Here is a 21,709-nt window from a genome sequence, read left to right as displayed (position 1 = left end):
TGTTGAAAAGAAGGATCTGTGACTTCCTTACTTTCAAAATCCAGTAAGTTCAAGGAGTTCTAAAATTCTGCATTGAGGAAATATATTGGAAAATGCAACATAAAACACTCTGCTATAGGAAATGTAATTTGGGGAGAATTACTCAACAGGAAAATAATGGACAGGTAAATACTTTCAAAAATATATGGAGCCAATCTTAATGATTAGCAATCATGTGATTTTTTTCATAAAGACTTTGAGTTGCTGATATAAGAAGGTCAGTATTTGTCATAAAATAAAACAAGTAAGTACTTATATTAAAACTTGAGAGAAAATCACTTTTTCTTATAGCCTAGTAAATTGCAATCAATACTCTGCTTGCCTAGCAGTCAAGATATTTTTATCAATTTATCTGCAATTACTAAAGAAATATCATGCTGAGGTAATTACATGCTGTTACCACTTTTTGAAAAGTAGTATTTTGTCAAATACTAGTTGGAAAGATCTATTGGCCCAGCTCAAATTCAAAGGGAATCTGGAAAAACTACTAAGGGAAATGTATTATGCTTTACATTTTTATTTCAAAGTTATATATTGTTAAGAATCTAATGCCAGTTATAAAATGGTTATGCACTTCTATGATACTGACTTTTATTATTTTAGCAATACCTCTGTGTAGAGGCCTATTTTTAAAAGATACATTATTTTACTTTTATTGTTTAAGATCTTTCACTTGTTAATTATGAATCTTGTCCTGTAGATCCATATGTTTTCATAGTTTATTAGCAGACACAGATGAAGATATTGTAATGGATAACATTTATTGGGCATTTACCATATGCTAGGCACTATTTGAAGGATTTCACATAATTAGCCCATTTGATCTGCACATCCAATCTTGGAGATAGATATTTTGTCATTATCTCCTTTGTTCAAAGGAGAAGAAAAAAGCACAAAGACATTGTCAAACTCTCATTGCAGGGAAGGTGAGGAATAGATAGAAGCTTTCAAGTCGGTGGTTAGTTCTGAAGCCCAGTGCTTAACTGTAATGCCATATGTCCTCTGTTACATAATACCCGGACAAAACAAAAAAGAATGCTTCTCAGAGTCAGCATTTCAGACAAATGAACCAAAAGCTTACAAAAGTGAGACATTATTTAACACAAGCAAGTCAAAATTGTGACAAAACAAGAATACTTTAAGCAGATCAGGAATCAAAGTGAAGGACAGGTGTTAATATACAGTTTTTGCACAGGTAAAATGTTAAGAAAGTGCCAAAATCTCACAAATGGTGCCCTATCAAGCATTGTTTAAAATATAATACATCAAGAACTTAACATTTTAGGGATTATTATTCCTTTGACATGATGGCTAAAGGGTGGAGGGAAGATTAGTTTATCACAGGTGAACTATTGTTTCTTAATGACTACAGAAGTATTTGTTTTCATGCTATGGCATATAATCATTTTCAAACAAAAATGCCCTATGTCTAACACTGTTAGGGTAATATATACAGAAGCTTTCAGACCTACAGTGTTTTGCAAAATATTGTAGTTCTAAGTGTGAGAGCACCTCTCAGTGGTGGGAAGACACTATTATTTTAAAGAGAAAAATTGACATGCTCTGGTTACAACTGATTTTGGTGAGGGGGTGGGAGACCAATTTTTTTGTGTGTGTGGATTTTCAGAGCCATTTATTCTCCTAAGTTTTCTCTTATTCCCCCTCTATTAATTATCTCTACCAGATAAAGATAAACCATTATTCTACTCCTGACTTTTAGATAAGAAGGCATAGAATTCTGTATCCCGAAGAACCTTAAAGATAAATTACTAACACCATAGTGTTTTCCCTATATGTCTAAGAAAGAATGTGTTATTCTTTTTACCCAGAATACAAAAGAAATATTTTACTATGGGTTCAACCAGAGCAGAATCACTGAGAAATATTTTTGTATATACTCATCTATCCAGTTCCCCTCCCCAACTATCTCATGGATTCTGAGATCACACACCAACAAACCCAAAGCATCAGTGTTACCTAAAAAGGGGGATGGGAAAAATGGAGGAACTTTGATTGGGCAAAGGGGAGGGTGGGGTGGGGAGTTAACATGGAAGCAAGAAAGATGGAGGAATGAGATAGACATCATTACCCTAGGTACATGTATGACTGCACATATGGTGTGACGCTACTTCATGTACAACCAGAGAAATCAGAAGTTGTGCTGCAATTGTGTATAATGAATCAAAATGCATTTTGCTTTCCTATATAACTAATTAAAATTAATTAATTAAAATACATAAGGTCAAATGCCTTGGGTTTGTGTTTAATGCTGAAACTTGGGTTTCACAAGATCGGTAGTTGAGAATGGGAGTTGGATTTTAAAAAAAAGCAGAAACAAGTAAACATAGGGACCACAGACAAGACTGAAATTATTAATATTTATTGCCTCTGGCCTTGTACATATGGCTATCCTGCAGAAATCAAGGTTTATTGGCACGGATCTAAACATCCACACTGATCCAAGAGTTAAAGAGGCCGAAAGAAGACATAGTGGAAGGGGGGACAATTACAGACCTGGCCACTGCTTACACCAAAGAGATGTAGGTGACAATAAGTGTGAATTACAATATGGTCTTTGCTTCCTTTCCTTCTTCCAAATTTCTCATAAAACATTCTGTCATGTGCCACCATAATGAGGAACATAGAAAAAAATTCTAGAAAAAATTAAATCTAGTAAAGTCAACACATCACAAAGCCACCACAAATCTCCCCTAGCCAGCCTGGCATCCATACATTTACTTGAATCATATTAATCTTCAAATATTGAACATAGCAAAGTTCATGTGTCTACCTAATATGATTAGGTCATGTGTCCACCTAATATGATTATCCCAGATAACACTACTGAAAACACATTAACCCTTCCACAGAAAGATATGAAGTGGTTTATTTTTTTCAACTCTTGGGGGTCATATTCATTCTAGTTGACTCAGACTCCCTCATTGATATGCTGTAGCTTAAATGCTAAGATACGAAGTGAATTACTACTAAAATATATTACAATATTAGAGAATGAGAGAGGGGAGAAAAAAGAGCATCATGCATGTGATATCACACAATCATATTCATATCAAAATATGAAAGAAATAAGTATTAAAATCCTTGTTTCTCCCATTGATGACATGGCCACAGTTGATATATAAAACTAGTTTCTTCTACTACTGTTTCATACACGCTTTACCCTTAGCAAGCATTTCAGTTTGTCCTAATGTCTAGCCTAGTGGAGTTACTCAAATCTTAATTTCTGAAAGATCTGGGACATTATAGCCCAGCCTGAAATGAGTTGTGATAGTTTTCCACTGATTTGAATCATAGGAAATGAGAATGTTAACAGGTAATCTAGAAGATTTTCTTCATTCCATATTTCCCTTGATTATCAGAAGAGTCACCCCAACTCATATGGAAACCCTATTCTTTGTCTATTAAGTCAGGATCCTACTTAGCTAGGTTGATATCTGGATATCAATTCAATGTGGACATCAATTCAATGCTTCCTTGACAGAAGCATTATTCCGTTTGGGATTAAAATCTCTAGACTCACAGGATGATAAGAAGTCAAAAAATTGTTAATGCACCACTTGGAGTATTAGTAATAGGAGATTTTTCTCATTTCCTCTGTTTAATTCACAGACCCATGAACTTTTACTGTGCAAGGCACAGTACTATCTATAAATACTGAGAATGCAGAATATTTCCAAGACATTTCAGCTTGACAGATTTTGCCACATAAATAGCATCATAAATGAGTTTTAAAAGGCTATTCCAAAATTCAGCTAGTCTATAAAGAAAATTATGTTAACAGTAATTTCATGAGCCTGGACTCATGAACATATTTCATGTGCTATGAAATAAATTCCTTGGTCAACAATGATACTATGGGAAATGGCAAGATAATGACTAAGGCATCCTGTAGTATACAGAGAGAAGTGCCATTGGCTGAATGGGAACTCAGCAGTGCATTTGGCCATGCACTTCTAATGCCTGATGAGTAGAAGTCCATCATACAGAGCCCATGCACATCTCCAACAATGGCCACTTTCTTAAGTAATTTAATTTTAACAATATGGCTTAAGCCCATTGGTCAATGACAGGAATAACCTAGGAAAGAGGTTGACAAAGACACACCAAAATAGGTCATCTTACCCACCTTATTGTTAAAATCTTTCTCTGTCAAGGTTACCCTTTGGTGATCTTTCACTTGGGGAACAAATGTCTTCCCACCATGTAGCTTTGTGGAGAGATCTTTCCACTGGCTTGTCAATTTTTCAAACTTATTCCTTCCAAGTCTTTATCCATCATGCCAAACAAATGGCCACATTCCATGAATCAGTGTAGACCTACATCCTTGGCTGATTCTCCTTTCAGGCAAAATGAATATATATATATATATATATATATATATATATATATATATATATATATATATATATATATTATATTTAAGTTCTACTCATTAAGAAACTTCCCTACACCACCATCTTTCAGGGATATCCCAGAGAGGGGCTACAATACTGCACTTGTTCTCTTTTGAGAAGTATCTGAATATTGTGCATGACTGTCAATAAACCACATTCAAGTTTTGTCTCCCTCATTCAATTGACTGTAGGAAATGTGCCATACCATAGATGTGGCCTGGTAGAAAGAAGTTTAGTACAGTGAGATTAGGGGCCAGGGGGCCTTGGGCCATTTCCTCTAGCAACTTATTTGTGCCTTCAGTGCCTATTCAAGTTACATCTTACGTAGACATAGACCATGTCCATATGATAATGAAACACTGCTGCACATGATCAATTGCACGGCTCCTTGTGTCAGAAAAAAAGCCGATTCATTATGGATATCTCAGGTTGTACAATAGCTTGGTTGTCCAGGCTCCAGGTTTCAGTCTCTACTAAAGGCCAGTTGAAGTCAAAAGCTGTTTCTCGAAAGGAAAACAGTTATCCACATGGCTTCATTCAAAAATTCTAAGGCTCTGCAGAGTGATTCACCTACAGTGGCCTGCCCAAGACTCCAATAAGCATCCTTATCTACCATCAGCACTTTAAGCACTATCAAATGTTCTAGGTCATATGGCCAAAGGGTCACAGCAGATTCTATAACATCCTGGACCTATTACAAGCCTTCTTTTTAGACCAATTCAAATCTACAGTTTGGGGGTAACTGGGTAAATAGATTACAGTAGCTCAACAAAATAAGAAATTCCATTGATTTTGATAGTCTGTTAAACAGCTGAGATGATTTCTTCAGGACATACAAATTATTATTTTAATACATTCTGACTCTTCAACAATAAAAAGAAGTTCAAATTAAGAGATATTTATAGTGACACAAGAAGAGAAAATATCAAAATTTCTACCTGCTATTTCTTAAAGATTTAATTATCCAAATTGAAAATAAAATATATTTCAGTCAATGCTTCCACTTACTGTCAGTGTGGTAATGTGTAATATGTGAATCCATTTATGTATTAATTTCATTGGTGAAGGATTCTGAAAATAATGACATAGAAATTTATGTGTTTCAGTAAATTTAGTTTATGCTAATTTCTGGAGGTGAATCATGATTAAACATAGAAGACTGTAAATAACAACACACAAAATATTTTACCATATTGTTAAAATTAAATTACTGGGAAATTGAAAGCTATGTGGATGATTTAGCCTAAATAGAGAAAGTCAAAATAAATGAACTTTTTTTTCCCCTTAATACCTTTATTTTATTTATTTATTTTTATGTGGTGCTGAGGATCGAACCCAGGGCCTCACATGTTCTAGGCAAGCACTCTACCAGGCCACAAACCCAGCCCCTAAATGAACTTCTTTGAAGAAGAAATTCCTTCTCCAGCGAATTAAAAAAGAACAAAAATTAAGGGAAGGGAAGAAAGAAGATTCTCAGCACTGGAAATATACTATACAATAGCCAAAAGAGAAAACAGAGTGGTATATTTGTATTTCCTTCAGTTTTATTTTTTGTTTCATATTTATAATCCCATAAATCATGAATGTTTATATATGTGTGTGTATAAATATCACAAATGCTTATATTGATACTATTCAGAGTAAGGTGAAATCTGAATTTTTAATAAACAGATGATTTCTCCAATAAAAAAATAATATGCTCTGTTCCATTTTTGTTTGCCTACATCTGTTACTAACTTGGATCATTTATTTGGCTTCCCTTTCTCCTAACTTGGATCATTCACTTGGCTTCCCTCTTGGCTATGTGTACACAAATGAAACAGAAGGTATTCAACATGCTGCTTATTCGAATTAACACCTTGTTAAGATTCAGTAAATTTACCAAGTTATTTACTATATTTAAGACTAATGCCTTCTTGTATTGCAGGTTTTATTCTGTTTTCCAAAGAGGAACTGATGCAAACCCCTGAGCTACCAACACAAAGGTTAAGAACTTCTCTTTTTGTTAAAGTGTCAATTCCCATTTCTCCCTGCTGTGACTTTTACTGCTTTTACAAGGAGACTGCATGGTGTCTTATCCTTCAGGAAACCATCCTTAGTAATTCACGTTGGTGAGCAGGGCTCCTTGTAGGAGTACAGATGATTAACTGCAAGTCCCCTGCTGTTCTCAGTCAGCAACCAGCTCTATAACTAGTTCAACAGATGTTTCTCTTTTAGATCTTTAAGAACTGTAATTGGGTGGAAAAATAGCATGTTTCACTTAATTCAATTTACTACTTGCTTTCATTTGTTAGAAAAGTCATAATTTCAATGTACATAAATATATTATTTTGAATAAATGTACTATGAGGTATAAAAATGATTCAATTGTGTCAATAAATTATATTGTACAGGGCTGATATTAGTAAAAAAAAAAAAACAGCTTTACTGAAATTTAGAATATTCTGTTTGAACTCATGCTTAACTCCCTTGATAACAAGAATTTGATTTAGTGTAAAAAATCTCTGAGATTAGCACTTGTCCATATAGATTACCTCTATGTCTTTATCTTTTAGCCTGGGATATTAAATATCTTTTAATTTTTTAAGAAAAATATTATATTAAAATTTTGATATTGATAGTTATATGATGATGTATAAGAATATAATTTCAGGAGAAGCATAAAATATAATTGTATAGTCATTTCTTGTGAATTAGAGAGCTAATAACTATAAATTTATTCATTTTATATTTTAATACAGTAAAATAAATGTAAAGGGGATATATTTTAAAAAGTCAAAATATTTTAATATTTGTGACAAAATACAAGAAAATTTTAACTTAAGGAGTATTTTTAAAATATGGTCTGTGATTTTGAAATTTTTATTGACAGATGAGAGAGGTTGAACCAATGTAGCAAAATCAATATTCAGTCACTCAGAACTGAGTATAAATCTAGAAAATCACCCTTAATTTTACTTTGTTTTATAGTTATAAAACAAAGATACTATATTCTGGTAAAGATCATTTTTTTATTGAATAAGGGATATATGTATATTTGGCACATTAATAAATGCATGGTATAAATGTGTTTTATATATTAAGTGAATCAGTTTTTTGGACATATTAATGAGCTCAGAACACATGGAAAAGCTATTTTCTCTCCATAAATTCACAAAAAAATCTTTTCTTGAAAGACATATAGTAACAACCTAAAGAATTACATATATAATTATAATTATATAATATAATACATTAATATATGTCAATCACTATTCAAGCCATATCATCCTTAAAATTCAGGAAGTAGGAGAGGGAAAGCCTTAAACACATAATCATAAATGTGTCACACAAATTTTTCATAGGAAAACATCAAACAATAGCTTAGCAACAAAATATTAAAAAAAAATAAAATTTAAAAAAAAATATTCACTTCTGAAAAATCATCATCTTTGGCATATTTCCCATCTTCTACAGGTGACAGTCATAATATAGTCACAATATTGTAGCTAAAATATATAAATTCCTCAATCTAATTCTTTAAGCTTCAAAAACATTCTGAATTCTCAGTTACAAAGAGGTTTTTTTCTATTATACTCCCTGCCTAACTTTCAGTGGATCTTCCATTACACAAATTTATTACAGTTTCTTGGCTCCTCTACCTACATTCATCACCTTTCCATATATTCTTAACATTATCACAGAATTTTGATTATTTCTTGAAAGCCAAATCACAGTGGCAATTTTCTCTCTCATTGATAAAGAGTGTCTCTTTGAAGCAAATCATATCTTTCCTCCCCTTTTCTCACCCCAATATGTTACTCCATATGTATCCAGATTAAAGAATAAAAGGAGGTCTTCAAGGAAAAGAATAGTCACAATGTAACCACATAATAACCAACCAATTTTCATAGAAGAAATTTAAATAATAGAAACCTTGATTCTTAGTGTGGAAAGAAATCCTTTCCCTTAAAGCAGAAAGATCTTATACAATATCCCAGAAAAAAAATCATTGATAGTCTTTCCTCACACTATTCTAGCAGTGGGGGATTCTCTACTATATTAAGAAGTTATTTTAGTTATTTATTTTATTGGTGCATTATAATTATACATAATAGTGGCATTTATTATGTCATATTTGTAAATTCATATAACATAATTTTATCAATCTTGTTCCCTGTACCTTTTCTTTCTCTCCCTTCCTTTCCTGATTCATTTCCTCTACTATACTGATCTTGTTTCTATTATGGTTATAATCTTAATACTAACATATCTCATCTGGATTTTATAGCCTGTCTTCCATAGTTTTTGTCCTATTCTATGTGGTCTGCTAACATATTTGCTTATTTTTAACCATGTGTGCTAGTTGTTGCTTTTACCCTTGAAATATGTATATTTTTAAAATATTTATTTTATTTTATTAATGCATGTAGTTTTACATATTAGTGAAGTTCAGTATGATAATTCCTCATGTGTTGATAGTGCTCTGATTAAATCCAAACACCCATTGTTAATTTTCCTTAAGGAAAATGCTTGCCTTTCTCCAGTGCACTTGGCTAGATACTGACTGTGGTTATGCAGGGCTCCTCGGGTATTGGACACTGTGAAGCAAGAGGGACATCTGTGAATAGCATAGATTTGCCTTTTCAAAAGGCAAATCCAATCCTACTCAGGGTTTCAATTCAAAGGTGTAACATATCTCTTCAGAACTGGTACAATGCCTGTGTAACAATGATGATCCTTATGTATCAGTGAGGAAATTCTGAAGTTTTAGTTTTAAGGAGGATTGGAAACACCACCAAAAGTCTGTAGTTGGTGACATGGCCATAAGGTTTTTTGCATGGTATACATACAATTTTAATTTTGAGCACTTAACATATATACCATCTGATATATTCCAACAGAGATAGCTACTATTACCTTGAAGTATCTAAATTTATATGAACTGAGCATGTAAAGTCACTAAAACTACTCCTAATATAAAGTGAAATTTATTCTCTTATGTGAAATATGACAGAGGTGTCAAAATTGATTCTTTGCTTTTATGTTTTCTAAGCTCTATTTTTAGCTATACATAAAAAAGTATTATTGTTTTGCCTATCGAACAAGATATTGCCCCATTAATCAGAAGTAAAACATCAAAAATTACATATATTATAAAAATAAAATATTTCTAAGGGGATATTTTACTTAATATTGCTTTAAAAGACTGAAATATGCTAAAATAGAATATGTGAACTGATATTTATTACAAGACTAATAAGAATTTTTACATATTTATTTTGTACAGCATACATGTTTAGACATTTTATTTGGAAACCATATTCTTAAAATGGTTTTCAATGCAAGAGAACAACAAAATCATATGCTTCTATTTCCCAGGATAAGTTAAGCTTTCACTTATTATTTGGAAAACCTTTCCAAATGATTCTGCAGAAAATGTAAAAAATAGGATTAAATTTTTTTTCAAAAATCATAAGAGATGCTTTTTTAGGAGCTATGTCTTTGAAAAGGAAATGATATATATTTAAAGATTAGGAAAGCAGAAAAATTAGTATTCAAATATCACAGTAAATTCAGAGAGAAGTTTCACTAAACGAACAGTAAACATATGGAACTTGCCACCAAGGAGACCAATTAAAAACATGATAAATCAAAAGTGCTGTCATCATGTCTTGTGGAACAGAAGTAAAGGGAATTAGACTAGAAAATGCAAGTAGATATTTTTGTTAGTGACATAGGTCAGCTATTATTTTTAATGTAACATATGCTAATTAGTATTTTTGTTGGTGCAAATTGCTTAAAGCAATCTCATCTTGCATACATTATTTAAAAATGATTTTTAACATCAGAAATCTTCTAAAATAGACATTCTTATGTATTTTATTCTCTCATTATCTTTATTATTTATTTTGATGGCTGCATAAAAATTCTGAATTTTCTCAGAATAAATTTTAAAGATTTACATCATCCCCTTTTTATATTATTCTAATAGATAAACATAAAGCCAAATCTTCATGCTGAGATTATCTTTCACACATGGTAAATACAGGTATATTACTTCACTTCCTAAATGTTTCTACTAACTCTTTGTATATTGTTTAAACAACTAAAAATTTAATATTTGTGGTTAAGGAATCCTGATGCTACTTTTAAAATGTAAGTTCCTCCAAATAAAAAATATATTTAGACAACATCAACTATATCTTTTAATGGATTCAATTTATTTAATTATTTTTCAACAGAACGATTGACTAAGATAAACTATAACCTGGGTTTTAGCAACTTTTGATTGAGTAATGAGTGCTGAAGATTCTTTAATGTGCAGAGTCTTGCTCATCTTCAAGGATATTAAATCTTCACTCAGGTAGGGAACCGAAAAGAAAGTATATAGGCCTCTGAATATAGAAAATGTATAGATGAAAGTGTGGGGACAGCATAAAGGATATGGACATAAAGTTCTTCAGAAATTAATTTCAAAATTCCCTCTCTAACATGGGACAAGTCAATGTTTTTTTACTATTTAAGTTCTATATATTGTTAAATATTTATGAGTTTTTATTAAAAATAAATAAAATATTGTAAATCAGCTTTTATCAAAAGTAAGATCCAAATGTTTTGAAATACAAATTTATAAGACATTAAGTAGCACACATGAAATATAATTTATATCTATTCATTTCTACAAATAATTATTGAATACTGGCTTTACATAATGGACTATGATTGCACATAATTTACAATGGGTTAGAGAATATGAATGATATTTGTTTAGTACCATACAATTAGTTCTTACAGATACTTTCATACTTTGACAGTTTGATCTTACAGGTTTTACCGTTTGATCACTATTCAGCAATTACATGACTAAAAGTTAAATGCATGCATAAAATGATAATTCAGATGTAAAGAGAGTGCATCAGAATTTTTTAGAGAGTTATATTTTTCCCTTATTCCATTTTCTATTGCTATAACAAAATAACCAAGACTGTATGAAGAAGAATTTTATATTGGCTCAAAGTTCTGGAGGCTGAAAAACTTGGGTGGCTGAACTTGAAAAGGACCACAGGCTGCATCATAACATGCTGGCTGATATCACAAGTGGAGAGTGACAAGCAGCACATGTGGAAGGCACCAAACACACAGCCTCTATAATAAAAGTTTGTTCTCCAGTTAGCGGATCCATTTCTGGATGATGGGTATTTATTCCTTTCCAGGATGCTGCTGCATGATCTAGTTATATCCTACTAGGCCTTACCTCTTAAAGGCCCATCATCTCTCAACAGGTACCCTAGGGACCCAGCTCCAGTACTTGAACCTTTACATGAAATCGGAAAATACTATTTTCACAAATCATGACTTCCCTCAACTTTTTATACCTACAGAGAGAGGTTTGTACCCATCTTTCCCTCTCTCAGAAATAATTAAAAAATAATACCCTTTCCTCATCTGTTAATATATGTGAAATTGTGCTAACCAGTCATTTTCAATAATTACTGTATTCAATATTTACAATAATACTGAGAGACAGAAACTAAAATTATCACTAATTTTTTAAATAATAAAGCTGAAGTTTCAAGAGGGTGGGAAATATTATCACCATTATCATGTAGTTATCAAGTAGTAGAGTCAGGATTTGAGCTCTCCTCACTGTCACCCAATACAAATGAATGCTCCTTCTTTTCAAGAGATTTAATTTTCAGTCTGTGCCAAAGTTACTTCCTTGGTAATTATCCATTTGGGGAAACAGTTGGAGGAGAGTTTGAAGTGGATATGGTCACATTGTCTCTTTGTTTCCCAATTTCTTCTCCTATCTCTACTAACCTAATGACCCGACTCTATTATACTCTACTTTCTAATTATATTAAAAGTTTTTTTGTTTGCCACTGTCACATGGACTCGCTTGCTTATACTCTACTTTCTAATTATATTAAAAGTTTTTTTTGTTTGCCACTGTCACATGGACTCGCTTGCTTAAGGACCTTCAAAGATGTCTTTCCTTCTGCCTTTCTTGATAAAGCATCCTATCATCCCTCATACCTGACTTTTTCTTCTTTGCATGTAGCCTCAATTTACACATTGCTTCTTTTTTAAAGCATTATAGGACTCTTAAATGCAAATTAGCGTTTTATCCAGGATTCCCTCTTCTTACATGTATTTCTCTTAATGTACAACTCCTCTCATATTTTAATGGCTCATATAAATAACTTCATTTAGGGGCTGGGGGTATGGCTCAGCAGTATAGCGCTCACCTTGCATGTGCGAGGCCCTGGGTTCGATCCTCAGCACCACATAAAAATAAAGTTAAAAAAATAATAACTGCATTTACCTCTAGGCTTAAGCCTTTCTTTACTGAAAACACCCATTATGTCTGCTTTTTATCTACAGTGTCTGCTGAAATTAATGGTCATGGCCTATGATCAATGAACATGTGTTCAATGAATAAATCTTTGTCTCCCTCATAAACTTAACAAGAATTACTTCAAACTTATTTCTAAACTCTGTAACTAGCTCTTTCTTTTATCCCTTTATGTATCTGGTATTTAAAAGCAAGAGAAACCCGAAGTTTATCCCTAATCATTTATACTCACTATATTCTTTTGGGAAATACATGCCACAGCCAACACTTAGCTTCTGCCTATAATATGCTAATTTATTCCAAATCAATCAATATTTCATACTGAGGACTCTGAAATCTGCATTTTTCTCATATATTCAACCCCTATTTATGCATAAGTATACCTTATGTATCAGCTGTGAAATTAAGCTTATCTTCTCACAAAATATATTTATTCTTTGCCAGGGAAAGACACTAAAGATTGCCTAGTTTTATAAACAGAAGGCTGGAAAACATACAAGATAGATCTTTTTTCTTCAGGTATAAATTTTCTACACCCAAATGCAATTTATTTCCCCTTCCTTGTCATCACTACTATCACCTCATTAATTTAGTACTTTATCATTTCTTTCATGTTATCATGATTTATAACTGAATTTCTCCAATTTTCACAATGCATTATGAGTGATTGTTCAAAAAATACAATACTGATTCTGCAATGTAATGTAAAATTCCCTCTGGTTTCCATTATCTTTAAAATAAAAATTCAAACTCCTCTATGCAACAAAAAATCCTTTATTGTGACCAGAGAGATCGCAATTACCTCCCCCAAATTCTTCTTCCACTATGCCAATAACCCTTTCTATAGGTTCTGGCTATTCTGAAAATGAGATCTTTATGATTTTGCCTCTGGCTAACGATATAGTGTCAGGATTTATTGAAGAAGCATCTTTAAGACTTTTTTTCCTAAGATTTTAAGAAAGTTTTTCCATCCAGTGCCAATATAGCATCATTTTTAAAATCCCAACAGAGTACATATTACAAGCTATGTCATTATATGGTTCTTTTATAACTTCCTCATTAGATGCTGGTTCCCTGACAGCAGGGAACCACGTCTTTATTCTGGGAGCTCCAGAAATTAATACAATTCTTGGCACAAATTTTTCTTTTTTAAAAATTTTTATCTAACTTGCTAGTGAAAATTAGATTCATAATTTTAGAATAACAAGTAAAAGGCCATAGCAGTTTATATCAGGAAGATAGTTTGACTATTCCATTAATAAATCATTTAATGTCTTACATATTTAATTCTGTTGTTATATTAATTTTGAAACTTTGTGAATAATAGCAGCTATCACTTATTCTCAATTACTTCTTACTTGTTAACTATAAAAAAAGTTCCCTTGAGAGTGTTTGCATCCTCTATCATGGAGACATTGTTGTATCACATCTTAGAAAGGAAATCTATCAAATCCTAGTCCCATTCCAGAATCTAAAGAGAGAGAAACTGATTAACAATTATTCTAAGTCTAATTGAGAAATATGTCAGCATTGTTATTTGAAGCTGTGATTGATAAAACATGAAAATTTGGTATAGCATTTATAAGTCACAGTTAACTACATTATTTTTTAATGTATTGGAAGTAATATTTAATATTATATTCAATATATTATTATCATAAATTATTAGTTTGTAGGATACCAAGTGTTATGGTTTGGATATGAGGTGTATCCCCAAAGCTCCTACGTTAATTCAGGAATATTTAGAGTTGAAATAATTAGATAATGAGAGCTATGACCCAATCAGTCCATCCCAATTTGAATGACTAAGTGGATGGTAAGTAACCTTACAAGAACAGTTTATAGAAGGAAAGACTTATTTTGGCTCATTGTTTCCAGGATCCAGTCTCTGGCTGGCTGTCTCCAAGGCATAAGCATCATGATGAAAGGATGTGGTAGAGGAAAGCTGAGTGCAATGCAGATGGGAAACAGACTGAGAAGATGAGAGACAAGAAGGGATAGTGGCCTACTTCTCCTGCTACTTCCTGCCTGATTATCACATTCACCACCTCCCAGTAAGTCCATTCAAATTATTAATTCATCAAATGAATTAATTCACTGATATTTGGTAGAGGCAAGCACTCTACCAACTAACTTTTCAGTCTTCTCACCTCTGAACATGATTGCATTCCCTTTTAGGGGGCATTTTAAACTCAAAATATAACATTTCATACCTGGTCCCCTAAAGCTAATGTGTTAGGGAAAGCAACAATTTTCATATGTAGAACATCTAAGAAATATTTGGGTCATGAATAGCCTAATCTCATCAGTTAATTAATACTTTTGATTGATTAATTAATAAATTGAATGTTGTACTGGTTGGTAACTGTCGGCAGATGGGGCACAGCTAAAGGACATCACAATTTGGGGAGTTATATATGTCCCTGACCCTTTCCTCCATTCCCTGACACTTCTCTATTTCCTAAGTGCTATACATTGAGCTGCTTTCTTCCTCTAGGCCCTTACCTTACCTTGAGCCCAGAGCAATGGTGTTGGCCATCCATAGACTGAATCCTCAAAACTACGAACCCAATTAAGTTTTCTTCCTCTGAGCTATTTATGTCAGGCATTTGGTCACAGGGATGAAAAAACTGATTGATACCATCAGTCTTTTGTCTACATGAGCATTTATATCTAAATCTATAACACATACATACAAGTGTTTTAAACATATGTAATTGTCTTAAAGAAGTAGGTATACATTTACTTTGTGTGTGTGTGTGTGTGTGTGTGTGTGTGTGTTGCTAGGGATTGAACCTATGGCCTTGTGCATGTGAGGCAAGCACTCTACCAACTAAGCTATATCCCAGCTGTAGGTATACATTTTTATGAACATTAGGTCAATGTGATATTGCCACTAGCATATGTAAGTTTCCTATAAGTCCCAAAATATCACATATGCATTGATGTAATTGCACAAATTTTAAAGACCATTATTAGAGAGGATTTGTAGAACAGAGACAGATGTAATAATAAAGCCCCCCCACCAAAATGATTTACTATACATATATACCATGTTAATGACAGCACAATTCTCAGTAGCCAAACTGTTGAATTAACCTAGGTGCCCACCAACAGATGACTAGATAAAGCAAATGTATATATACACAATGGAGTTTTATTTGGTCATAAATGAAATTGTGTCATTTGAAGGAAAATGGCTGGAACTAGAGACCATTATGTTAAGTGAAATAAGCCTAACTTAGAAAGTCAAGTGTTGCATGTTTTCTTTCATATGTGGAGGCTGGAGAGGAAAAAGGAAAACAAAGATGGGGACAGCGGAAGCTCATGAAAATTAAAGAGAGATCAGTAGAGGAAAAGGACTTGAGATGGGGAAGAGGAAAGGGTGAAGAATTGGGAAGTGATATTGTTCAAATTGTTATATTGTGTGTACGTAGGAATATGTAATAAATACCACCATTATATATAATTATAAAACACCAATAAAGATGTGGAAACAGAAAAAAATGCATCACTAATTTAATAATCTATTTTTCTTTAAAAGATTAAATTTGCTCCATTTTGTTTTTTGCATAGAAAATGACACACACATTTTTAACTTTATTCATGACCAAATAATAATATGAAATCTATGTTTAAAAAAGGACATTTTTATTGTGCAGCTGTTATTATAACAAAAGCAAAATAAAGGATATTTCTTTTCCTCTCAATTGGGCCCATTATTCAATTCAAATATTTTACATAGCTGTAAATCGTGTTTTTCCATTCTGTTAGTCACAAATGCACATATAAGATTACAAATGAACAGTTCAATTTCAGAAATACCGCGAATGTCATTTGGACAGCAGGCTGTATCTTGACTACTCTATTATAATTTCTTTCCCTGAAGACACAGTTTTTATTATATTCTCTACATACCTAAAAAATTGCTGGTGTCCTACAGACAGTCAAGTCAATTTTAAATCTGATGTTAAATTGATTCACTATCATTAGCAGAAACACATAGAAATAAGAAAATTAAAATGTTTATCTCCTGCTATGATGTTTTCTATTCCCTTACATGCATGTGCATGCACGCACACACATATACACATACACAGCAATGGTTTCAGTGATTCAGTTAAGGATATCAATATAGAATAATTTAATTCTATGTATTTCCATTTTCTTCCATGATTTTTTAATTTAGTTCTAAATTATTCCTGGAATTTGGGGCATAAACTTTCAGTATTTCTACATAGCAGCACAATTTTTATTTCTCACATTTATTCTTCTCATATTAAATCTTTATACTTATAAAATACTAAATATAATATCACTTTTTAATGAAAAGCCTGTGTTCAGTGAAAAATCTAATTTCTAGTCTCCTAATCAGCCAACATTAAAGAATAAAAGTTGCTTTTGCTAATAGTCTTTGCTCCAAAATTCTTGACATGTTTTGCTCTTATGGCTCTTATTTCACATATTTTTCTTCCTGAGATTTTTGGATTATTTTTCCTGTAGATATTTTGAATATAAGTATGAAATAAGTATAATATTTATCCTTCAATGCTCACCAAAAAAATTTGAGAATACCAACACTAATTGAGTTTCTAATATGTGCCAGAGTGCTTCTTATTTATCACAGTCACATATCATAAATAGATGGACCAAACTTTGAATGTAGGAGGATAGTAGAGCACATTCACTATGTCATTTACTCCATGACCTAAGCAACAGTCTCTTTTATGTTGTATTTAAACACCTTTATTTGACATAAAGTACATTGATGTATTTTTCTTACAGGATACTAATAGTATACCCTGTGGTTTGTGTTTATTACTTACTTTATGTTTATTACTTATTACTTAAAGTTTATTTCTTACTATGAGGCAGATACAGTACCTTATATAATAATTGCCCATATTTGGCTAATTTATCCATTTGAAGGAGTTTTAACCTAAGTTGATACCTTCAAGTCTAATTGCCAAATACTGAAATTTAAATGAGTGTTGAAAGTATTGAAGAAATTGTTCTGATCCTTCAATTTTAGGCACAGGGAGTTCAATCACTGACTATTGTGCATTTTAAGTAGAGAATTAGGAAACTGGTAAGAAAAAATAATAAAATGTGATTCTACACAGGAAAATGGTAAATGTCATAATACATTTGAAAACAAAATAATCTAAAAGAGCTTAAATTTTCTTTAGGCTGTAGAAATATTGATTAATCCTCAATTTATGAATATAGCTTTAATCCCTTATTTGTATCTACTTAATTTCAAGGGTGCATGATACTTGTAGAAAATCCCTATATACTATTTAGAGTCTAAAAAAATGTTTAATCCTGATAAATCACTCATTGAGTGTTTGATTTGGGCAAATAATTTAACCCATGACATCTATATTTCTTATCTATAAAATAGAGATAATAAAGATGCATTAATTCTAAGATTATAATTAGTTTTGAAAAAATATTTATGAAACTATCAGGAACTCTTTAAAGCTGAACTTTTCACCTTGAAAAGGAAAAATATTATTTAAAAATTGTATAACAATGAGGGTCTCCTTCCATTTCCATGCAATTTCCCTTTTCTCTCCCTTTCCCTCCCACCTCATGTCTCTGTTTAATGTTAATCTTTTCCTCCTGCTCTAAGAGGTTGTGAGGGGAATGGGAAAAAAAAAAAAACAAGGAGAGAAATGAATTACAGTAGATGGGGTAGAGAGAGAAGATGGGAGGGGAGGGGAGAGGGGATAGTAGAGGATAGGAAAGGTAGCAGAATACAACAGTTACTAATATGGCATTATGTAAAAATGTGGATGTGTAACCGATGTGATTCTGCAATCTGTATTTGGGGTAAAAATGGGAGTTCATAACCCACTTGAATCTAATGTATGAAATATGATATGTCAAGAGCTTTGTAATGTTTTGAACAACCAATAAAAAAAATAAAATAAAAATTGTATAAATGAGAAACATGAATATCAGACATTTTCTTCTCTAAAATGTTTTCACAGTTGAAGAGAAAAGTGTTTTCACATTAAGTGAAATAAATTTGATTTAAAGCAATATTTCATACTGTACATCATGGTCTCTAAAATTAATGAGATTAAAAGTTTTATTTCATATCTAATATTTAACATTTTGCTAGTGGTAATATTAGATGCATACTGTTTTATCATTTGGATCAAAATTAAAATTTGAGACTGAAAAATCATGTGCATGGTTTCTAATGTAAATCATCTAGTCATTACATTAATATCAACTTGAGGTAGAAGGTTGATGAAATTCTGCAGACCATTGAATCAATAAGTTCATTCACTGTGATGATATAAAAGACATAGTACAAAATAAATTCTAATTCAAGTGCCCTGTTTTGTAATTAACAAGTCTCTATCTGGCAGATAGAGACTTGTTAATTACAAAATTACTTACCAAAATTTAAATATTAAAAAAGTGGCATATTAAGTTTTAAAGAAAAGATAATTAGGAGTCAACTGATGCCACAGTCTGGCTGGGCACAAATAACTGAGCCACCACACACCTTGTAGGTTCAAACAGCAACTCTTTATTCCTGAACTCTCACCGGCACTCTACAAACACTCACCAGGAACACACTCCCTCCACCGGGCTCCACAAGCCAATTCTCCCAGAACCCAAGAGAACTCAATGGGAACTCCAAAGTAGCAGGCACCTGAGGCAGCAAGATCCGCCCTAATCCCAGCAGGATCTGCCCTAATCCCAGAGCAGCCCTAATCCCTGAACAGGGTCACCTTTCAACCATTCCCTCTAGCAAAATGCCAGGCGTCAGTCATTCCAACTAAACTGTGGCTCTCAACAAACTGAAATTTACAAAGTAGATTTCTAGTATAAAATTTCTACTGCTATGGGATGGTCATTGAGAAACAGGTGAATTCAGTTTTTACATTACAAAATACCATCAATTCACAAATATCTATGAATGAGTTAGATTAGCTATGGTTGTTTTTGTTTTCTAATCAAGTGGAAAATGGTTCAACACATTGCATTTGTATTGCAAGTTAAATATCAACTTAAACTATGTTGTATAGAAAACTCTAGCTGATTTTCTCATACTATAATTCATTGTCAAAATAGAGAGAAATTTTTCTTTCTTTATAAAATGCTACCAAAGATTTTAAAAAAAAAAATGGAACGTTGTATTCAGGAAAAAAAAAATTTACTCTCACACACAACCCTTTCAGATAGCCTCTTGGTCAAGATCATTTCACAACTTAACACAGATCAAATTCACACCATGTATATACATTTTGGCAAGGGTTCACTCTCCTTGCACTGATACTTTCAGAAGAGCAACTTGCTTCCACTGCAGATGTCACTCCTGTGATATTAAGAAAACTATAGCTGTCTTTCTGTCCTCTCAATTTTGAATTTTGATTCTTTTGCACAATTAGGACACTATACTTTTACCTTCCAAACTGACTATCCAGTGGTATTTGATTTGGCAGAGGAGAATTAGCATTGTGTTTTTTCCTTCCAGTGGCTAGGGTAAGGAAAATACGATAATATACCCTGCCATACCTATATCTGTTTGCAAAGAAATCCTGACTTTGATAGAGTACCCCCATGCTCCTCCAGATTTCTCTTACAGAGACTGGAAGTAGGAGATGGTTTGGAACAATCAGAATATATTTTTGACCATATTTTAGACATCTTGCTAAGATGTGCCATAACCTCTCTTTTGAATGTGTTATTTCTTAACACCATTATTATCAACATGGGAGCATCAGGGAAAACCCTGAGACAAGAAGATTCAGCTTAGTGTACTTCTAAAATTCTATTAAATTCTCACAGCCTATGTGGGTATTGTTTTGTTTTAGAGAATAATACTGAAGGGATAATCAAATATAGGGAGGTTAAGTAATTATCTCATATCTGAAAGGAAGGTTTTCAGGAATTTCTTTGCAAATCTCTAAAACCCACTACAAACCTTTAAGACAGAATCCTCATGGGCACATGAGTCTGTTGGCATGTGTCAAGCCAAGGACCCTTTAATTTTATAGAATAGGTGTGATTTCCAGCCTTGCCAGCTTGAGAAAATGGAGACATTATCAGATTGTTTTGCATTGGTTCATGCAGTGAAGAGTGCTGAGTCCACACAGTGAAGGACTTCAGGCCTTGTTCATTAGATGGAGCAAGGTAGTGAGGCAAATGGCCAACGATGCAGAGCCTCAAAGAGGAATGAAAAAAACAGTATCATCCTGATGCAATTTTAAGAAGGTAGATCATAATAATTTATTGCTTTTACAGAATCGAGAATTATTTTACAGATTATAATTCTTATGGCTTAACTGTGAGGTGTCCCCCAAAATCTCATGTGTAAGACAATGCAAGAGTTTTCAGAAGTGTAGACTATTAGAGGTGAAACCTAATGAGTGGATTAATGGACTGATATGGGTAATAATGGTAGGCAGGTAGGGTGTGGCTGTAGGATGTAGGTCACTGGGGATGTGCCTGTAGGGTTCATATTTTGTCCTGGTGAGGGGAACTCCTTCTGCTTCCTGGTTGCCATGTCCTGAGTTGCCATACCCTTCTGCCATGATGTTCTGCTCCACATGGGGCCCAGAGTTATGGAGCTGGCTGACCATGGACTAAACCTCTGAAACTGTAAGTCAAAATAACTTTTCTTCCTCTGCATTGTTCAAAGAAATGAAAAAAACTAACCAAAACAATAACTTTCCCATTGCCTAAGGTACAACTACTATCATTGTCAAGGCAAAGTTTGGCTGGTATAGATGTCTTCTAGAAAAGAAAAAAGTGTGAGAAACATTTCTGTCTGAAGTCTCCATCAAGGAAGTGACACATTTTCTCCAATTTCATAGGAAAACTTGGCTTAAAGTGTTTATGTCCCCTCAAAATTCCTGTGTTCAAATCCTAATCCTAAAGTGATGGTATTGGG

This window comes from Marmota flaviventris, chromosome 12, assembly GCF_047511675.1.
Source record: "Marmota flaviventris isolate mMarFla1 chromosome 12, mMarFla1.hap1, whole genome shotgun sequence".
Lineage (NCBI taxonomy): Eukaryota > Metazoa > Chordata > Mammalia > Rodentia > Sciuridae > Marmota > Marmota flaviventris.
The sequence above is the reverse complement of the archived record's forward strand: the minus strand, read 5'-3'. Positions refer to the sequence as shown.